Source organism: Symphalangus syndactylus, chromosome 24, assembly GCF_028878055.3.
Source record: "Symphalangus syndactylus isolate Jambi chromosome 24, NHGRI_mSymSyn1-v2.1_pri, whole genome shotgun sequence".
NCBI classification, from domain to species: Eukaryota; Metazoa; Chordata; class Mammalia; order Primates; family Hylobatidae; genus Symphalangus; species Symphalangus syndactylus.
Window position 1 is genome coordinate 68,869,494 of NC_072446.2, and position 21,646 is coordinate 68,891,139.

The window sequence follows — 21,646 nt, forward strand, 5'->3', positions numbered from 1 at the left end:
GATAAAATAGTAGCTCATTGGGTGCAGAGACCATTTTATAAAAATGAAGTTTATATAGCATTATTCACAATAACCAAAAGGTAGAAGGAATACAAATGTGCATAGACGAATGAATAGATAAATAAAATGTAGTTTATATACACAATGGAACATTATTCAGCTTTAAAAAGGAAGAAAATTGATGCATGCTGAAACTTGGATGAACATGGAGGAAACTTGAAGACATTGTGCTAAGTGAAATAAGCCAGATACAAAAGGACAAACACTGTGATTCCACCAATATGAGATTCCTAAAGTAATCAAATTCACAGAGACAGAAAGTAGAATGATGTTGCCGGTGGCTGGGGGCAGGGGAGAATAGGAAGTTGTCGTTCAATGAGTACAGAGTTGCAGTTGGAAAGAAGAAAAGAATTCCAGAGATGATGGTAGAGGTAAAACATTGTGAATGTAATTAATGCCACTTAGCTTGTCACTTAAAAATTGTTAATTTATGTATATTTTACCCAATAAAAATAAAGTTAATAATGAAATTACTTCTCTCCATGCTATTTTGGAATATCTCTATTTGCCCTCTTTCAAAAATGTTGTTATGCTATTAACTTGAGAAATAGCCTATCACAACAGTCCCTGCCCCTGTATACTTCTTTTTAGAATGTCCCTTGACTAATCAGGCAGTTAGTAGCTGTTACAAATTAGAGAGAAGCAAATTAAAATATCAACAGTTGCATTTTTTATGTTGTATTGTTGGAAGCTGTCAGCACATAGAGTCTTGCTTCTAATCCTGACAAGAATCACCCAGTTACCAACCTTACAGCCTTGCTAATGGATAAGGAGACAGGGATTGCTCTAAAACCCAAACTTTGCAAAGCTGTAAATTGGTTGTGAGCATTGCTTCCAGCATTAATGCCAAAACATTACTCAGCCTTTGCTCATTTTGTATGTTTCTAACTCATTCTAGAAATGCTTCTTGCTGGAACTCTCCTTCCTGGATTAGTAGCTTTGGTTAACCAGGCATTTTACTTGCTATAAAATATGAATGTTCTAGGACAGATGTGAGCAAACAAATAAATGAGGACTTGGCTGAAGGGGGATAAAAATTCCCAAGAATACAAACACAAATTAAAATTTAAAATATGCTGCACTTGGCATTTATGAAAACAGGAGAGTTAACAGTTTTTCATGTAGTATAGCTTCAACTGACTCTGAATTGTCTTTAAGATATATTCCCATTTTCAGTCTACTTACATTTTAGCCACAAGCTTTCTACAGACATTTGTGAAATAAGAGTCATTTTTATACTGCCTTAATAATGAGGGAATTGAGATAGCAATAAACATGCAGCACATTTCCATCATGATTTGATTTTGTGTAAAGATCTATCCACATGTTAAATGGTTGAAAAATTTTGGCAGAAATACTACACTTAGACTGGTACAAAAATCTAGACCTTTGCTCTCAAACTAACATTGGTTTTTTTCTCCTGTTTTTCTTAGCCTAAAACCTTCTTGCCCACAATAAAAGTGTGTAGTATCTCTTGTGTGGTTCCATTATCAGTCTAAGGGGAATAACAGTGTGGATTCATCTGTTGCTCTTTCTACCAGAGAGTTTCAGAGATAGGAGAGCTGGAGATAGGGTCACAGGAGGATGTCATACATAGAATATTAACTTCCACAATTCATCATCCTAGTTAAAAACAACAATGGACACTCTGTCTGCCAGTCATCACACCACACAGAAGCAGCCACAACTCAACAAAGTGCTAGTTCTCTCAACCGTTGGGAGAACCAAGTCCCCTGGAATAGTTTCTAGGTTAATTGAAGAATACAGACAAACACATATGAAAAAGACACGGGAATTTTTCCAACAAAAATAACAAGTTTAAATCAATGTAAGTAAATGAGAGGGACTGTGGAGCTGTAAGAATAACATCAGGGAGGAGAGTGAGGAGGATAATTTAAGACTCATTATGCTTTGGTCATACTTCTTCCCTTTTACGTCTCTCTTCTTTGATACAGTTTACTTATTTGCATGATTCAGTATTAGACAATGCAGATGCACTTGAGAGAATGAATGGTGAATGAGAAATATGACAGCAAAGATAGTTATTGAATAGGTTCATTATATAAAACTCATAAAAAACCCTGCTATAACAATATATAAACTTATTCGAAAATCCATACATCTTTCACCAATTAAAAGAAATGAAAAGATTACATTTTGATTTTTTTATGATTAAAACTACTTTAATAAAGTTAAATGTCTCTAACTGAAATTCAGAGAAAACAATTGCTTTCTTAAAATACCGTTATTTGTAAAAGTATATTTTACCCCCTCTTATGACATTTAACTAGTCAAGAACATTTTTAAAGACAATACAGCTTTTCTTAAACAGTTCACTCCTGTTTTTGCTTAACTTTCTCTTAAATAATTTCTTTATTTCCTTTCTTTTACTGGCTTGCATACAAACCCTTTTTCTAATGATGTTCTAAAACTAAGCCATTGCCTACACGTTATCACCAAACAGCTATGATAGGTGATGCAAATAGCCAGGAAACTAAGAGGAATAAGCTGATAAGGCCAACATAAAGCTTCATTATTTTGCATAAATATCAATTCTTTGGCATAAGTGACCAAGCTTTATGGATCAGCCCACACATCATGCCATTTTCCAAAATTCTTTTGATGACAAGTGAATATAAGGAGATAACTGAAAGTCCCCAGACAAGCACAGCAGCTTTTAAAGCACCAGAGAACCCAAAAGAGAGTACAGTAGTAGCCTTGGGGAAAAAAATTCTGGGTTTATTAAACCCAATAAACTCAGTAACAGGATAATTACCAGTGATGGTGTGCACATATGTATATTAAAACACACATAAACAATATACACATATACACACGAAGGAAATAGCCCCTTAATATAAGGTAAATACTTGAAACAATATTTTTCCAAATATTGAGAAAAAAATTTATCTACCAAAAATCTATCATTTTTCTTTGACAAGTCACCTTTTTTTGGTAAATGAAAACCCAGGATAAATTTTAATAAATTATTATATCCTATAGAAGTATTAGACATTATCCAGTTATAAAATAATGTTGATGATGATGAGAAGGATGATGATGATGTTATCTCCAAGTCTTTGCATTCAAAGAAATCCTGTAAATCCAGTCCAAATAAAGCAATGCTGGTAAGCACACAACTGGCATTCATCTAACATGCATTACTGGGCTAGTAAGAGGATGTATTAAAATAATCATAATATTACCTGAATATATTAAAATAATGTCAGGTAAGATTTTCAACATAAGTTAATCAGAAAATACTTTCAAAATATGCTATTACGACAACAACACCGTTTTTACTTTATTCAAAAGTACTGTTTTCCCAAATAGCATTTTGAATTATCAAATGGTATTATAAAATATTAAAACTTCAAAAAAGACTATAGTTCACAAAATATTACTTCCTTATTTTATAGGAATGGAAACTTAGGGACACCTGCCCTGAGTCATACCTTTGGTAATTGACCTGTATTGAAATAGAATAGAAACAGCTATTCAAATATGATATTGCGTGGAAATCAAACTTCGGAATGATGGAACCCTGCAGTGTATGAGGTCCCTTGGAATACTGAGCTTCTAATTTTCTTTAAGTTTATGATCCTTGACTTCAGTTTAGTGCTTTTCCACAAATCATACATTAAGCCTTTAGTTTATGTTTATTCATTTTAGCTGCATAACAGGAAGTCATTTTACACCCTTGTATGTTAAATTTTACTATAAGAAAAAATCACTAGATAGCCTAACAGCGTATTTTAGCTGGAAGAAGTAAGTATCATTAAAATTAAACATAGGTTGATTGAGATGATACAGACTGGTGAATAAATAGAAAAAAGCATTTTAAATAATGAATACAGCCTCACAGACTTACGGGACACTATCAAGCATATCAACATATGTATAGTGGGAATAGCAGAAGGGCAGAAAAGAAAGAAATGAGCAGAAAGACTATTTGAAGTATTAACGCCAAAATGTTCCTAAATTTGTTTTTTTTTTTTTATAAAACTGCAACCAACACATCCAAGAATCTCAACAAATTTCAAGTAGAGTGAACTCTTCGACAATTAACAACTAGATACACAATAGTCGAATTGTCAAAAACAAAATGAAATTAATAAAAGCAATACAAAAAAAGTTACTCATCAACTTCAAGGGATCCTCAATAAGATTAGCAGCTGATTTCCCATCAGAAACCACAGAGGTCAGGAAGGCGTGGGTTGACATATTCAGATACTGAAAGGCAGAGTCTCTACTAAGAATTCTATATCCAACAAAATTGCCATCCCAGAGAGTAAGAGGAATTTTCATTCATTTATGGTGGGAATAACAACAGCACACTCACTTTGGAAGATAGGTCGGCTGTCTCTTATAAAGTCGAATATTATCTTACAAACTAGCAATCACATTTCTAGCTGTTTACCCATCTGTCTGGAAATGTATGTCCACACATGGACTTGTACTAGAATGTCTTTACAATTTCTATTCATATAGCCAAACCTGCAAGCAACCGAGATGTTCTTAAATAGGTGAATGGATAAACAGAACACAAACTCTAGTATAACCACACAATGAAGTACCATTTGGTGATCAAAAGAAATGAACTGTCAAGCCACAAGAAGACATAGATTAAGCTCAAATAAATATTAAGTGAAAAAAAAACACTCTGTACTATTTGGATTCTATGACACTCTGGAAAAGGCAAAACTGTAGAGACAGTAGAAAGATGAGTGGTTGCCAGGAGTTTGAGGGAAGCAAGTTGAATATATGAAGCATAAAGGAAATTTTAGGGCAGTGAAAATATTCTATATTATAATGTACTCATACAGACAGAACACTATGCATTTGTCAAAACCCACTGAATGTTATAGCATATAGAGTGAATATTAAAGTGTGCAATAAAAAAATCATTTAGGTGGTTGGGGAAATTCCAGAATAGAATGCAGAATGTAATAAAACAAAACAGTTTAACTGTATTACCAATGTATGAAACAACTTCATTAAAAGAATTGAGAAAAAGGTGTTGACCTAAGTAACTTTAGAAATACGTGGAGTCTGTGAAACTTAAGGCAAAAACAAAAGGTGCAAGACACTACACTATCATTGATAACAGTGTATTCATGGGGGTTACAGGTTATTGATTATGACACTGCTAGATATATACACTAGAATTGATCAATTAAGTAAATGGATGGAAAAGTGGGAGGTAGGTTTCTCACAATTGGAATAAAAGTTTACAGCAAGGGGAGAAAGTTAGACTGGTCCATGTGTAATGAGTTAGAGTGGGAGATGTCAGTTGAAGACTTTAGTATAAACTGATGCTTAGTTTAATATATATTTTGGTAGTTACATATAGAAACATTTATAGATTTTGATGGTTACATATAGATATGCATTTATAGATATAGGTATATACATGGGTGTATATATATATATATATATATATATATATATATATATATATACACATATATATTTCCTGGCTTTGTCAGCTGAGATCACCTAGAAGCAATGAAACCCCAGTAGTGACCAGCACATTTAGCACTTAGATCTTGATTTCCAATTTTATTCTCCAATTAAAGTTATCAAGACTCTTTGGAAAACTGGCTGATTTGAGGATTGGGGCAGAAAATATGAAAGATGAGCTTAGGATATTTGTGACAATAGGTAAGGAGGTGATGAAAAACAAAAACCAAAAAACTTCACAATAATTGGAATTATTTCAAAGTGAAAAAAAAGCCAACTGAAAGAGCTTCAAATGGCCAATGCTGGAAAAAGTGTAAGTAACAAAATAAGTAAATTAGTAATGTATTGTATTAGTCAGGGTTCCCTAAAGAGACAGAAAACTAATAGGATATATGTATATATGTAGGGGAGTTTATTAGGAGAATTGACTCACGTGATAACAAGGTGACGTCCCACAATAGCCGTGTTCAAGCTGAAAAACAAGGAAGCCAGTTAGAATCCCAAAACCTCAAAAGTAGGGAAGCCAATAGTGCAGCTATTGGCTGTGGATGAATATCAGTCTGTAGACAAAGGCCTGAGAGCCCCTGACGAACCACTGGTATAAGTCCAAGAGTCCAAAAGCTGAAGAACTTGGAGTCTGATGTTTGAGGGCAGGGAGCACCCAGCATGGGAGAAAGATGAAGGCCAGAAGACTCAGCAAGTCTGCTTTTCAACTTTCGCCTGCTTTACTCTAGCCTCACAGGCAGCTGATTAAATGGTGCCTACCCAGATTGGGCGTGAGTCTCCCTCTCCCAGTCCACTGACTCAAACATTAATATCTTTGGCAACGTCTTCACAGACACACCTAGGAACAATACCTTGCATACTTCAATCCAATCAAGTTGACACTCAGTATTAACCATCATATGTATTATAACCCAGTGTATAAAATAAATATCATTGAGTCTATACTGATATAAATAAATGGTTGAATAAATTAATAAATGTGGGAGAATAGACAAATCTCCAGTGCAAATAATTCCAAATAATTTACATATATATACTTCCTTTAAGGACGTAGAGTAAAAGTTTCCACTCCTCAAGTGTGTGTTGTGAATAGTGATTTTTTAAAATAAATAATACAGTATGATAAAGAAGGATAAATGGATTTACAGTGGAGAAACCTGACAAACTCTAGCTCAGTAAGGTGATCAAGGCAGTCATCAAAACTGATGTCACATTGATAGTATGTATTCTCAATATTATATTATAAAAATGATACTTTATTTCTGTAGTCTTCATCATAAAATCCATAACTGCTATCTACTTATAAGAAAAATATCAAACAAATCCCAATAGATGTAAATTCTGCAAATTATACCTGACCAGTATTATTCAAAACTATTGAACTCATCAAAAAAAAGAAAATCTGAGAAATTTTCACACCTATGAGGAGTCTAAGGAGACATGTTGAGTAAATGCAACATAATATTCTGGGTGAAAAAGAATAGAGGGTGTTAGGTACAAACTATGAAAATCTGAATAAATCATGAACTTTAACTAAAAATAATGTATCAATATTGGTACATTAAATGTAAAAAAAAGATACCATACTAATGTAAGATGCCAATAACAGAGAAAAGTGAGTGTAGAATATGTGAGAACTGCCTGCACTATCTTCTCAATATTTTTGCATATATAAAGTTCTAAAAATAAACACAATGAAGTAATAAATGCATTCTTAGATAAACAAAAACTGAGAGAACATGTGCCTAGTAGACCTGTTATACAAGAAATACTAAAGTGAATACTTTAGGCTTAAATGAAGTGATGCTCTACAATAATTCAAATCCATGTACAGTTAAAAAAAAAGATCCAGTAAAGAAAACTACACAGGCAGATAGGTAAGACAAGATATATGTGTATATATATTTACACATATCTATATATTACTATATATATATATAGTAATTCTTTCTTTATCTAAATTTAAAAGGCAAATACATAAAACAATAATTAGGAAATTGTGTTGATGAGTGTATGATATATAAAGAAGTGATTTGTGTTATAATGATAGTACAATGAGGGGAAGAGAATAAAGCTATAAAAGCAAAGTTTTTGTATATTATTGAAATTAGGTTGGTATTAATCTAACAAAATCATATTAAGCCAAGACATTAATTGCAACCCCTAGGGCAACAACTAAGATAATAACTCCAAAAAATATGATTAAAATTGATGAAACAAGAGAATTAATATGGCACCCAAAGTGTATCTATTTAACTCAAAGGTGGGCAGTAATGAAGATCAAGAGGAACAAAAATGTGCAGTCACACACTGAAAACAAATGGCAAAATGGCAGAAATTCTACTTTATCAGAAATTACATTAAATATAAATGGGTTAAATGCTCCAATTAAAGAGTAAGTATTCACATAATGAATTAAAACAACACAATATAAACATATGCTATCTACAAAAGTCACACTTTGGATTCAAAGACACAAATAGGTTGAAAATAAAAGAATGGAAAAAGCCATGCTAAATAAAAAATCACCAAAACAACTGAGTGGATATCATTATTGAACAAGATAGGTTTTTACAAAAAATTGTCCAAGAGTCATAGAGACGCATTTTATAATAATGAAGTATCAATTCATCAGAAAAGTTTAAAAACTATAAATATATAAGCACATAGCAATAGTGTCCTAAAATATCTTAAGCATAAACTGATGGAATTGAAAGGAAAAACAGACAATTCAATATTCATAGCTAGCGATTTCAATACCTAACATTCAGGAATGAATAAATAACTAGATAGAAAATTAAGAAGGATATAGAACACTTGAGCAACATTACAAACCAAAATAAACTAATAAATGTCTATAAAAAACTTTACAGCAACACGATACACTTTTTTTTCAAGTATAGGCTATGCATTATGACACAAAATACTTCTTAATAATTTAAAGGGATTGAAATCATACAGAGATTGACTCTGCAATAGACTTTAAAGAAATTTCGGGAATTTCACTAGTGATATTAGAAAATATTTAGAGATGAATAAAAATACAACACATTGATTTTAGATTACTTAGATGAAATGGACAAATCACTAGAAAGGTACAAACTACTAAGACTGATTCAAGAAAAAAAAATACCAAATCTGAGTTGACATGTAAAGGGATAAAAGGATTGAATTTGTGATATATGAGCTTCGCACTAAGAAAAGCCCAGAACCAAATAGCTTCACTGGTGAATTTTAACAAACATTTATAGAAGAAATGCCAGGTTTTCCAAACATTTCCAAAGAAAGTAGAAGAAAAAGAATACTTCTTGACACATTCTATGTGTCTCCAAAATGAGACAAAGATATAACAAAAAAAGAAAAACTGATAAATATTATTTATCAACATAGATGCAAAAATAATCATTAAAAACACTAACAAACTGAATCCAGCAAATATAGACAGAATTATATACCAGAACAAGTAGAATTCATCTCAGGAATGCAAGGTTAGTTTAACATCCAAAAATCAATCATATGTTACATCATTTATAGAATAAGGTACAAAAACCACAGGATCATGTTAATACATCCAGAAGAAAATATTTGACCAGTATATATAAAAACACTGAACAAATTAAGAATTAAAGGAAATTTCCTGAACTTGCAAAAGGCATCCTGTTCAAAGTCACAGCTAACATTACACTTTATGGTGAAAGGCCATATGTTTACATCTAATATCAGAAAAACTGAATGTTTTACACTATGATCAGGAATAAGACAAGGATGTCTGCTCTCATCACTTCTACTCAACATTGTTCTGGATGTTGATGCTGGGAAAATCAGGCATGAAAATAATTAGGTATTTCATTAGGCATGAAATAAAAGTCAAACAAATTAAGGGGAAAAAGGAGTAAATTTATTTCCACTGCAGATGGCATAGTATTGCCTATAGAAAACTTAAAATTTTACTATAAAATTAAAAGAACTAAAAAAAAAAACACTTAAGCAAGGTTGGAGGATGAAAGCATACAAAATTGCAACTGTATTTCTTTAAATAAGCAATAAATCATATAAAAACAAAATGAAGAAAACAGTTCCTTTTACAACATCATCAAAAAGAATATACCACTTAGAAATAAATTTGACAAAATAAGTTAAATATTTGTATTAAAAAACTACAATGTATTATTGAAAGAGATAGAAGATTTAAATAAATAGAAAGACATCCATGTTCATGGAATGGAAGGCTTAATATTGTTAAGATGGCAGTTCTCCCCAAATTAACCTAAAGATTCAATGCAATCTTACCAAAATCCCAGCTAAAATTTTTGCAGATTTAAGAAGCTCATCCTAAAATTCAGAAGGGAATGCAAAAGTCCCAGAAGAGCTAAAATAATCATGAAGAAGATTATTTTAGAGGAAGAGGAAACAAATTGGAAGACTCACACTTCCCAATTAAAAAACTTAACTACAAAGCTACAGTAATCAAGACAATGTGGTCGTAGCACAAGCATATATGTATAGATCAATAGAATAGATGTGACACTCCAGAAGTAAAATTTACATTTATGGTCACTGATTTTCAATAAGTGTAAGAGGACAGTTTAGTGGAGAAAATAACAGTCTTTTCAATAAATAATTTTGGAACAATTGAATATCCACCTGAAAAAAATATGAATTTGAATCCCTCCCTGACATCCCACAGAAAACTAAACCCAAAATGGATCATAGATTTAAAAGTAAGAGCTCACACTTTAAAACTCTTTTTAATTTTTTTTTTTTTACTTTTTTAATTAGCCAGCCATGGTGGCACATGACTTTAGTCCCAGCACTTGGGAGACAGGTGGGAGGACTGCCTAAGCCGGGGGTTTCAAGGCTACAGTGAACCATGATTGTGCCACTGCAGAGTCTTGCCATGTTGCCCTGGCTGGTCTTGAACTCCTGGCTTCAGGCAACTGTCCCACCATAGCCTCCCAAAGTGCTGGGATTACAGGCATGAGCCACTGTGCTTGGCCTCATAACACTTTAAAACTCTTAAATGAAACAATGAATACAAATGTTTCTGACTTTGGATTAGGCAGTGGTTTCTTAAATATGACACCTAAAGCACAAGAACCAAAGAAAAAAATTAGATTAATTGGAATTCAAAATTAAAAACTCTCATGTTTTAAATAACACTATCAAAAAGTGAAAAGACTACTCACAGAAAATTTTCAAATCAAATATCTCATAAGGGTCTACTAGACAGAATACATAATGGTCCTTTACAACTCAACAACCAAAGCAAAAACCCAATTTAAAAATGGACAAAGACTTTCAGAAGACATTTTTCAAAGTATATATACAAATGGCCAATGAGAACATGAAAAGATGCTCAGCATCATTAGTCATCAAGAACAACGCAGCTGGGTGCGGTGGGTCACACCTGTAATCCCAGCACTTTGGGAGGCCAAGGTGGGCAGATCACCTGAAGTCGGGAGTTTGAGACCAGCCTGACCAACATGGAGAAACCCTATCTCTACTAAAAATAAAAAATTAGCCAGGCATGGTGTCACCTTCCTGTAATCCCAGCTACTCGGGAGGCTGAGGCAGGAGAATCGCTTGAGCTTGTGAGGCGGAGGTTGTGGTGAGCCGAGATTGCACCATTGCACCCCAGCCTGGGCAACAAGAACAAAACTCCATCTCTACAATGAACTCAAACAAATTTACAAGAAAAAAAAAACCGCATCAAAATTGAGTGAAGGACATGAACAGACACTTCTCAAAAGAAGACATTTATGCAGGCAAAAAACACATGAAAAAATGCTCATCATCACTGGCCATCAGAGAAATGCAAATCAAAACCACAATGAGATACCATCTCACACCAGTTAGAATGGTGTTCATTAAAAAGTCAGGAAACAACAGGTGCTGGAGAGGATGTGGAGACATAGGAACACTTTTACACTGTTGGTAGGACTGTAAACTAGTTCAACCACTGTGGAAGTCAGTGTGGCGATTCCTCAGGGATCTAGAACTAGAAATACCATTTGACCCAGCCATCCCATTACTGGGTATATACCCAAAGGACTATAAATCATGCTGCTATAAAGACACATGCACACGTATGTTTATTGCGGCACTCTTCACAATAGCAAAGACTTGGAACCAACGCAAATGTCCAACAACGATAGACTGGATTAAGAAAATGTGGCACATATACACCATGGAATACTATGCAGCCATAAAAAATGATGAGTTCATGTCCTTTGTAGGGACATGGATGAAACTGGAAATCATCATTCTCAGCAAACTATCACAAGGACAAAAAACCAAACACTGCATGTTCTCACTCATAGGTGGGAATTGAACAATGAGAACTCATGGACACAGGAAGGGGAACATCACACTCCGGGGACTGTTGTGGGGAGGGGGAAGCGGGGAGGGATAGCATTAGGAGATATACCTAATGCTAAATGATGAGTTAACAGGTGCAGCACACCAACATGGCACATGGATACATATGTAACAAACCTGCACATTGTGCACATGTACTCTAAAACTTAAAGTATAATGATAATAAAATAAAATAAAAAATAAAAGAAAAAAGAAAAAAAGAAAAACAAAACAAAAAACAAAAAAAAAGAACAAAGCAAACTTAAATCACTGAGATACCATTTCATAACCATTAGGATGGCTATAACAAAAACTAAAGACAGTAACATTATTGAAGAGAATGTGGAGAAATTGTAATCCTCATACTTTGCTGCTGTGAATGTAAAATGCTGTAGTCACTTTGGAAAACAGTTTGGTGCTTCCTCAGAAAACATTAAATAGATATAGATGTATCCTATGATCCAGCAATAGCATTCCTAGGTATATACACAAGAGAAGTGGAGACATATGACTACACAAAAAATTTAACACCAATATTCACAGCAGCATTATTCGTAATAGCCACAAAGTAGAAACATTTCAAATTTCCATAAAATGACAAATGGATCAACTGTGTTATAGCCATTGAATGGAATATTGTTTGACAATTAAAAAGGAATCAAGTACTGATAGTTACACCTTTAAATGATGCTAAATGTAAAAAGGTAGTCACAGAAGGTTACACATTTTGTCATTCTATTTATATGAAATATCTAGAATAGGCAAATCCACAAAGATAGACAGTAGACTAGTATTTGTCAGGGATTGGGAGAGAGAGAATGTGTAATTGACTGCTAATCGGTACAGGGTTTCTTTTTGTGGTGACGAAAGTGTTCTAAAATTGATTGCAGTAATAGATGCATAACCAATATACTAAATACAGTTGGCCCTTCATATGTATGGATTCCACATTCACAGATAAGACCAACCGTGTATCAAAAATAGTTGAAAATAAAACAATAAAAATAACAATATAACAATGAAGATTAAAATAGGGTATAGTAACTACTTTACATAGCATTTACATTGTAGTAAGTATTATAAATAAGGGAGAGATTATTTAAATTATATGAGAGGATATGTGTAAATTATATGCAATTACTATTCCATTTCACATAAGAAACTCAAGTATCCTGGGATTTTGGTATTTGCAAGGGTTCCTGGAACCAGTCCCCAGAAGTCACCAGGGGACAACTCTAAACTAAATATCCTTGAATTATATATTTTAAATGGGTGAATTTTATGAAATGTGAACTATATCTCAATGAAGTTCTTAAAATAAAATGAAACCTATTTATTTATTAAGTTGGCTTATCTACTTGTCTTAGTCCAGTTGTGCTGCTATAACCAAATACTTGAGATAGGGTAATTTATAAGGAACAGAGTTCTATTTCATCACAGTTCTGGAGGTTGGGAAGTCCAAGATCAACATGCCAACAGAATTGGTTGTCTGGTAAAGTACGCATCCTCTGGAGGGGAGGAAGACTGTGTCCTCACATGGAAGGAGATTGAAGAAGAGAGGCAAATACTAAGAAAAATCTCTTTGATAAGGGCCTTAATCCCATTCATGTGGGAGGAGCACTCATAGTTTAATCACCTCTTAATACCATCTCAATACCTGAATCTTGGAGGTGACACATCAAATCACAGCACTACTGCTTACATTTTTTTAAGTATTACTGAATATCTAAACTTGCCCATAAATTGTGAAACTGAGGGCATAAGAAAGGGAAATGAAAACCACTTAAACAAATAAGCGGGAATTTAGCAAATGTTCCCATTCTTAATGCATTAAGCTCAGACTACACTTTTTGTAACTATAAGATTCCTCTTCATATCTCCTTCTCCAGTAACACTTATAACTTCTAACTCAAGCTATAAGAATAAGAATCCCTAGAGATAATTTTTAAAAATTACCTCAAAGTCATAGTTAAAAATGTTTTGCTTCTCTCTGTTATACCAAGACACTGAATTAGTAGTGTCAGTTCAAGGCTTGCTACTTCCCTCTGTGGTCTGGAATTAAAAATACAAGAATGGCAGCTACAGAGAGACTCCCTGAAATTACATCATATATAGCAGAGGTTTTCAAACATGGAAACATTTCATGAAAATATAATTTACCTGTCTTAATAATGCGAGCAGGAATTAAAGAGAACATTTTAACTTACAGCCAAAGTCCCCATTACTACCATTTCAGAACATGTGGATCTACTTTGTGGACTTACACAGTTTCCAATTCACAGAAGATGGAATACGAGAGGGAAAATGCATTCACAAAATGCTGTAGGAAGAACACATTTTGTCAAAATGTCTGCTTTTTGATAATCTAGAGGAATGCATTCAATAGAATTTATTAAAACCACACTTTAGGCCATAAAGCACCTTGCAATGGCAAACAGTATTTAATGGTGAAACTCATTATAAACTCAGACCATTTTAATCCTAGTTAATGAATTATCAGAAAAATTCTGTATTTCATCAAAATCCTGCAGCATAGAAGACATACAACAGAAATGTCAATATCAAGTCAAATTGTCTTTAATTAGGTGTGCCATAAAACCTTACTAAGGAAAATAACAGTGGATTCTTGGGTTAATATTAGAGATTTTTCCAAAAAATTTTAAAATCACATGACTATATTTTGTTCCAAAAAGCTTGTAACTCTGTTTATTCAAATTCTCTCCTTCCTTTAAGCTGAGATTTCAAGCCAACTATTTAAGGGTCCTCTGTCCCTCCCTTCCTAGTCTGTTTCTTTCTCCAAAGTCAATCAACAGTTGTGTAAGTTAGTGCTTCTCAAACTTTAAAGTGCATATGGATTACCTGAATATCTTATTCAAGTGCAGATTATGACGCAGTAAGTTTAGAGTGGGTGTGAGAATTTGCATTTCTTATCAGCTTGTGATGTGGCTGATGCTGGTAGTCCACAATCGACACTTTGAATAGGAAATGTTCAAGCCACATATTTTCACATGGAATTATTTCTACTCTATTCCTTGTGCCCGTTCTCAACTAGACTCAGAGTCTCTTGAATACAGAGACAATTTATTTTCCATTTTTTTAATTTTCCTCCATGTTCTAGCATAGGGACCCTTAACATTCTCAATAAAAGATAGGTATTTATCAGTTGACTCTGCTAAAAACAGGGCAATAGTTAGCCATTCATCACGGCATCCTCACCTGTTTTCAAGTTAATTTGAGACCAGTATGGGATCACTTTTACTTATTGTCTCAGTGGCGTAATCATAGTTGCTTCAAATGTGCTCACTGACCCTCGTTAATATCTCTGAAGTGATGCTTTTAGAAGTAAATAAATTGAGTGAAAGAAAAAGGCAAACTAATGTCTAGACACAGTTGTCCCCCTACCGTTAATACTTAGAAAGTATGGATAATGTAGCCAAGCTTGAAAAAAAGAAAAGACCGTTTACCTGTGCCCAGAATGGAAAGCTAATTAGTGAGGTAAATATGAATGATCCTGTGGCAGTGTATTTGAGTATGAGAGCAGAGGGAGGCCCTAGTGGGTGGAGCAACGTTTTTCACACAAACCTAGTGACAGCACAAGTGACCTCTGCAACACACAGAGACACACTCTCAATATCTCCCTTCAAGAAAGAGTGTATTGCCTAGCTGCAAGGCATGTCATTAGCTGATAGCCTTCTAGCGTTAATTCCATCAGGTTCTCCTCAGCTTTATATCGTCATAGGGGTAGCCCTAACCTATGACTGAGTCAGTCTATGGTACAAAGGTCTGACCATATCTGTACAATGTGAGTGTTTTGTGAGCCATCATTGTCCTAGGTTATTGGCTTAGCAGAGACTTTATTAGACCTGTATTGAACTCTGATGGTGCCATCTCCCAATCTGTTTCCTCCCTTTTACATTTAAAAATGTTATTCCTCAATAAATCTTTTGCACTCCTAACTTCATCTTATCATCTGCTTCCTGGAAGACCAAAATGAAGTGCCCATTGGTGCCTGTGAAGTGTGAATTAGAACCCACTCCTTGAAAGGAGTGTCTGCTGTTAGTCTGGGTGTGGTCACTCTTAATTTGAATTACTCAAGTTGTATTACACTTTCATCCTACTTGGAGGTTTTTGAAAGAAAATCAAGACAAAATAAACATACCAAGAACAAAGATAAAATCAACTACATTTTCCAGACTTCCATGCAGCCAGGGATGTGAAGCAGAACCAGTTTTCACCAACCCTTGCACTCACCTAACATTAGAAGGTGGAAAAGAGTTGAGGTGATTTTCAACCACTTTTGCAAGCAAGCCTGTGGAATTGTGGGTGTTTCTGCAGCAGCAGTCCAGTGCCTGTCATTTAGTTTCTTGGGAGTAGACAGATGCTGGTGGCAGTAACAATGGAGGCAGAAGTGAATTCTTGGTTCCACCGTAGCACTGATGCTGGTTCCAGGGTAGTATGAGTTTTTTAATCTAGGGATAATTTCTAGAATCAGTTTCTTCAATTCCTCCAACGTAATTCAATATATTAAACATTTTCTTGTAGCTTATATGAACCTTGACTTATATGCCAGAGAAACAAGAAAATATGCAAACAACCTAGGAACATGATATTACCCTGTGAGAAATGGAAGCCCAAGGCCAGCATCGTACTCACATGTAGGAACACCAAGTCAAATCAAACATTGCAACTCACTCAGGACAAGTTAAACTACCCAGGCATTAGCAAAACAAATAAAACATTATTTTATTGAGACTCCTCCCATCCACAACCCGTAGCAGATAAACATTTCACCCACAGTAAAAGCAAATTGTCCTAAAGGCAATAGTGTATGAGAATTCCCGAATCATATAAGGAATCATACTCCCAAGAGGAAAGGCAGGGGAATGCATCAAGCAGGAGAAATAGCACTGCACGAAAGAAAAATTAAGGCAATATGAAATATTTTGGGCAACAGAGCAAAACTCTGTCTCAAAAAACAAAACAATAATATGAAGAAAAAAACAGGCTCAAAAACTTAACAAACAGAATTTCTTTTTTTTTTTTTTAGACAGGGTCTTGCTCTGTCACCCAGGCTGGAATGCAATGGCATGATCTCAGCTCACTGCAACCTCCTTCTCCTGGGTTCAAGTTATTCTCCTGCCTCAGCCTCCTGAGTAGCTGGGACTACAGGCGCATGCCGCCATACCCGACTATCTCATGCAGGTCACTGCAAATGCTGTTAATTCATTCCTTTTTATGGCTGAGTGGTACTCCATCATATATATATATACATATATATATACACACCACAGTTTCTTTATCCACTCTTTGGTTGATGGGCATTTTGGTTGGTTCCATGATTTTGCTATTCTGAATTGTGCTGCCATAAACACGCATGTGCAAGTACCTTTTTTGAATAATGACTTCTTTTCCTCTGGGTAGATACCCAGTAGTGGGATTGCTGGATCAAATGGTAGTTCTACTTTTAGTTTTTTAAGGAATCTCCACATGGTTTTCCATAGTGGCTGTACTAGTTTACATTCCCACCAGCAGTGTAGAAGTGTTCCCTGATCACTACATCCATGCCAGCATCTACTGTTTCTTCATTTTTTGATTATGGCCATTCTTGCAGGAATAAGGTGGTATCACATTGTGGTTTTTATTTGCATTTCCCTGAACAACACAAATGCCCATCAAAATGGAAAAAAAAAGATAAATCAAGATACAGCTAATGGAACACTATATATATCCACATCAAATGAATTAGGTCCACCTACATCAAGCTGGTTAAATTTTGAAACATAGTTGAGTTAAAAACAATTACGGTTAAATTTTGAAACGTTGTTGAGTTAAAAACAATTAAGTTGAAGATGATGATGTACAGTTCCATCCTTACCTCATGTACATTTAAAACTTTCCAGGATATCACACTGATTTTAAAATATGATTGGGAGGAACATATACATCTTGAAGACAGTGGTCAACTCACAGAAAGAGAAAAGCAAGTGGAGTTGGGGAGGGTCTCATTTGCAGCTTCCTCTGTATAGAATATCTTATTTATATTTAAAATATATCTAAAGCAAATTCAACTAAACATTATCATTTGTGGCATCTGTATCACGGCTACATGTACTGGAAGTTATATATTATTTTATGCATTTTTCTTTATCTTTGAAATATTTCATGGAAAAGGGAAGAAGAAAAAATGAAAGAAAAAAATTTAAAAAGAAGGGAATGTCATGTTTTAGAAAATAAGTCTGAAATCAGAGGTCCTATCTAATGTTCTGGTTGGTGAGTATTTCAACCCCTTTCTCAGCAAAACACATCTCAAGAAACATAATCAGTAAGTTAAAAATGTAGAATGAAGTGGAAACTGAATTACAGAGAAATTAACAGAAATGCAATGATCAAGGAGGAAAATGGCATAGTATGTAAACCTTAGCCCTTTGGATTTCAAAGGTCTTTAGAAACTATTAGGCAATTAGTCACTTCAAGGACGCTGGAGGCAACAAAGTTGAATCTTTTTCATTTCAGAAACTAAAGAAATAAAGTTAAAAGACTGCAGCATTTGTTCAAGTTTGCAAAGGAAGTCTGTCTAGTAGGCACTAGCATTAAATTTCCCTTCTTATGTTTTTGAGACTTCAGTTCAAATATCTTCGAAATGGTTTCATTTCTGCCTATTTGGCTGTTCTTCCACATAAGCAGCTAACTCGTTTGACATTATTTAAGCTCCTCCTTTATTTTATCTTTTCTCAAATTCTTTTTGGGAGTCTTCCAGCACCTTCATAAGAATACCTATTACAGCCTTCTAACCATGTGATATTTTCATGTGATGCACCATATCCCAGGGTAAATATTGTCACTTCCCAAAAAACTGGGTTACAGTTAAATATGTACTCTTCCTATCATAAAAAATAACAATCCCCTATCAAGTATAATAAAATCTCAGTTTCTACTATTATTATAGTTTTAGAAAGTAAACCCATATTTGTAACTTGCAGCCTTACATTTGGGCAATAATAGTGAAATATACTTGCTCTTAAAAGAGAAATTAAGGACACTGTATGTAATTTAAAAATAAAAGACAAATCAAGAAAATACATGTAATGCACATCATATATCTGAACTACCACCTATGTGCAGTTCGTTATTTGCAGGCTGGTTTCTCTATGGCATTTTATCCACCATGAAATTATAGCTGTAAGTCTTTTAGCCACAGGGAAATAGGAGGATGTGGTGAAAGAAAAAATCTTGCCAGAGAAGAGAATGTGGATTGTGAAAAAGATTAGAACGTTTATATAAATAAAAAAATTGTAAAACATTTTCTTGTACATCTGAGAGGTACTGTTCAAATATGCAACCTCATCATAGCTTCAAAAAAAAGATAAATAGTATGGAATATAGAAAAAACACAGAGTGCAGTGGCTCTCATCTATAATCTCAGCACTTTGGAAGACCTAGCTGGGAGGATTGCTTGAGTCAAGGAGTTTGAGGCCAGCCTGGGCAACAGAGCAAGACCCCCATAGCATTAAAAAAAGAAAGAAAAACAGAACAATTTCCAATAAATAACACTACCATTTAAAATATCAAATATAAATACATATATATTCAAAATATACATATATTATATAATATAGTACATATTTATGAATATATAAATATATTTATGTATATACAAAATATATATAACATAAATATATTTTTATATATTTTAAACATAAGAAAATATAAATACATAATATCAAATATATACGTTTTTAAATATAAAAATATTATTTTAATATTGTCATGGTCATTATTTTTAATAAAAATTATACATGATCAATTCAAGTAAAAAAGAAAAGTAATAAAAGGCAATAAGCACACCCACACAGACATACACTTACACAGGCAATTCCATCAACCAGAATTAATCATCAAGAATGTTAAAGTTGCATTATTTCAAACATTTTTTCTTATGGATTGATAGATTAAAATATTATAAAGTGGGATACTATAAATATCATTTTAATAAAATCCCTTAAATAAAGCTTTGCATAAATTGAAGAGAATTTCCTCACTTCCCTCCTTTTCTCTCTCTTTCCACCTCTCTTTTTTTTCTGTTGCTCTGTTTGTCTTTCAGCATTTCTGTATTTTTCCTTTCTCCCTTTCTGAGCTTCCTCTTTTCAAAGTTCATAGCATTAGATTTTATTCCATTTCCTTTATAATTTTTGATAGTTTTTATTTTGCTGGCTTTTATTATTTTTTGGTTTATTTTATCAAGTAAAGAGACTTTTTGTAATTTGTCTTATTTCTCAATGTCAACATAAAAATAGTTTCCACCTACTTCCCTTTTATGTATTTGGTATGGTACATACTTTCTGTTTTTTAAAATTAGTTTTTAAAATTCTTCAAAGACTTTTTATTAAGAATAAACAAAGGAAGAATTGTGAAGTTTTTAAGAAAAAGGAAGGAATAGGGCAGACCACATAAACATTATAAAAAAAATGAAAACTCTATTTTCTTTATAGATATATTTTTAAAATGCCATTTGAAAAGTACCTGGGACTTAAATTTTATTTGGAATTTTATATTTCATAGCATAAAAAGGAGGGACTGTGCAGTCAGAGAAATGCAATTATAGTCAACTCTTCATATCTGTGGGTTCCACATCTGTCGACTCAACCAACCACAGATCAAAAATATATATTTTTTAAATGGACAGTTGGGTCTGTCTTGAACATTTACAGGATGTGTTTCTTGTCATTATTTCCTAAACAATAAGATACAGCTATTACTTACATTACATTTATATTGTGTTAGGTATTATAAGTCATCTAGAGATGATTTATTTAAAGAGTACACAAGGATGTGCATAGGTTATATGTAAGTTCTGCACCATTTAATGTAAAGGACTTGAGCATCCATGGATTTTAATATCCACGAGGGGTCTTGGAACCAGCACCCGGGAATACCAGTGATGACTATATAGATTTTTTTTTAAGTCTCCTGGTACTGTTTGCTGAAAATCAGGTGTTCTAGGGCAGCTTCTTAGGAATCCCAGTGCCAAAGCTTCACAGTGCCCTCATGGATGGAACCCCAGAACTGTCCATCTTAGCCATTGTAAGCTAGTGTAGAAACCTGATAGTGGAGAACTGATAACAAGATATAACTTGCTTTATTCTTCATTTAAGGACTATAAGCCACAGACCTTGCCAAAAGCACTTTAGTTAAAGTTTTTCAAATAAAAAAATAATAAAATTGAGCCTACAGGTATTTTACTAGAAAGTGTTAAATAATTCTCTAATAACAATTTTGCTCTTCATCAATTTAAGCAACGATTAAAGGTAGATTTGGGCATTGAAAGAAATTAAACCCCCAACATGTTTAACCATAGAAAGAACCTAGTTTCATAGAGTTTGTATGTACATGTATACGAGATTTAATAAATACATACTTTAGATAAAAATAGATTAAAATATTTTGTTATGTCATTGACTCACTGCTTATATTCTATTCTATAAAATGTTCACGGGATAGGAAAGCCATCTTTTTTAAATTAAACTTGACCCAGCAGGATGTTGGAAAGCTACATGTAAGGACAAACAGTTTAAGCAATTAAAGATCTAGGCCTTGATGGTTTGGTCTGGGAATTCAACTGCCTGTTAAATAATCATCTAATTGAGAGTGTGGAGAGGACACTGAGAAGTCACGCAGGAAGAACTCTCCTGCATCTGAGATTGAGATGAATTATGTGCCTGTAAAATAGGAGGTACAGATCAAGTTACTCATTATGTTACAC

The 21,646-nt window shown here is 33.7% G+C and overlaps 1 long non-coding RNA gene across 1 annotated transcript in view; it reads right to left on the minus strand.

The window, feature by feature from the left end:
- Positions 1-21,646, minus strand: part of LOC129474561 (uncharacterized) — a 315,006-nt gene that overhangs the window by 58,696 nt on the left and 234,664 nt on the right. Inside the window, exons 3-4 of the long non-coding RNA XR_010119433.1 lie at positions 16,138-16,355; positions 5,957-5,995 (exon numbers count right to left, since the gene is read on the minus strand). This is a non-coding gene — a long non-coding RNA (uncharacterized lncRNA). The remainder of the gene's footprint in view (positions 1-5,956; positions 5,996-16,137; positions 16,356-21,646) is intronic.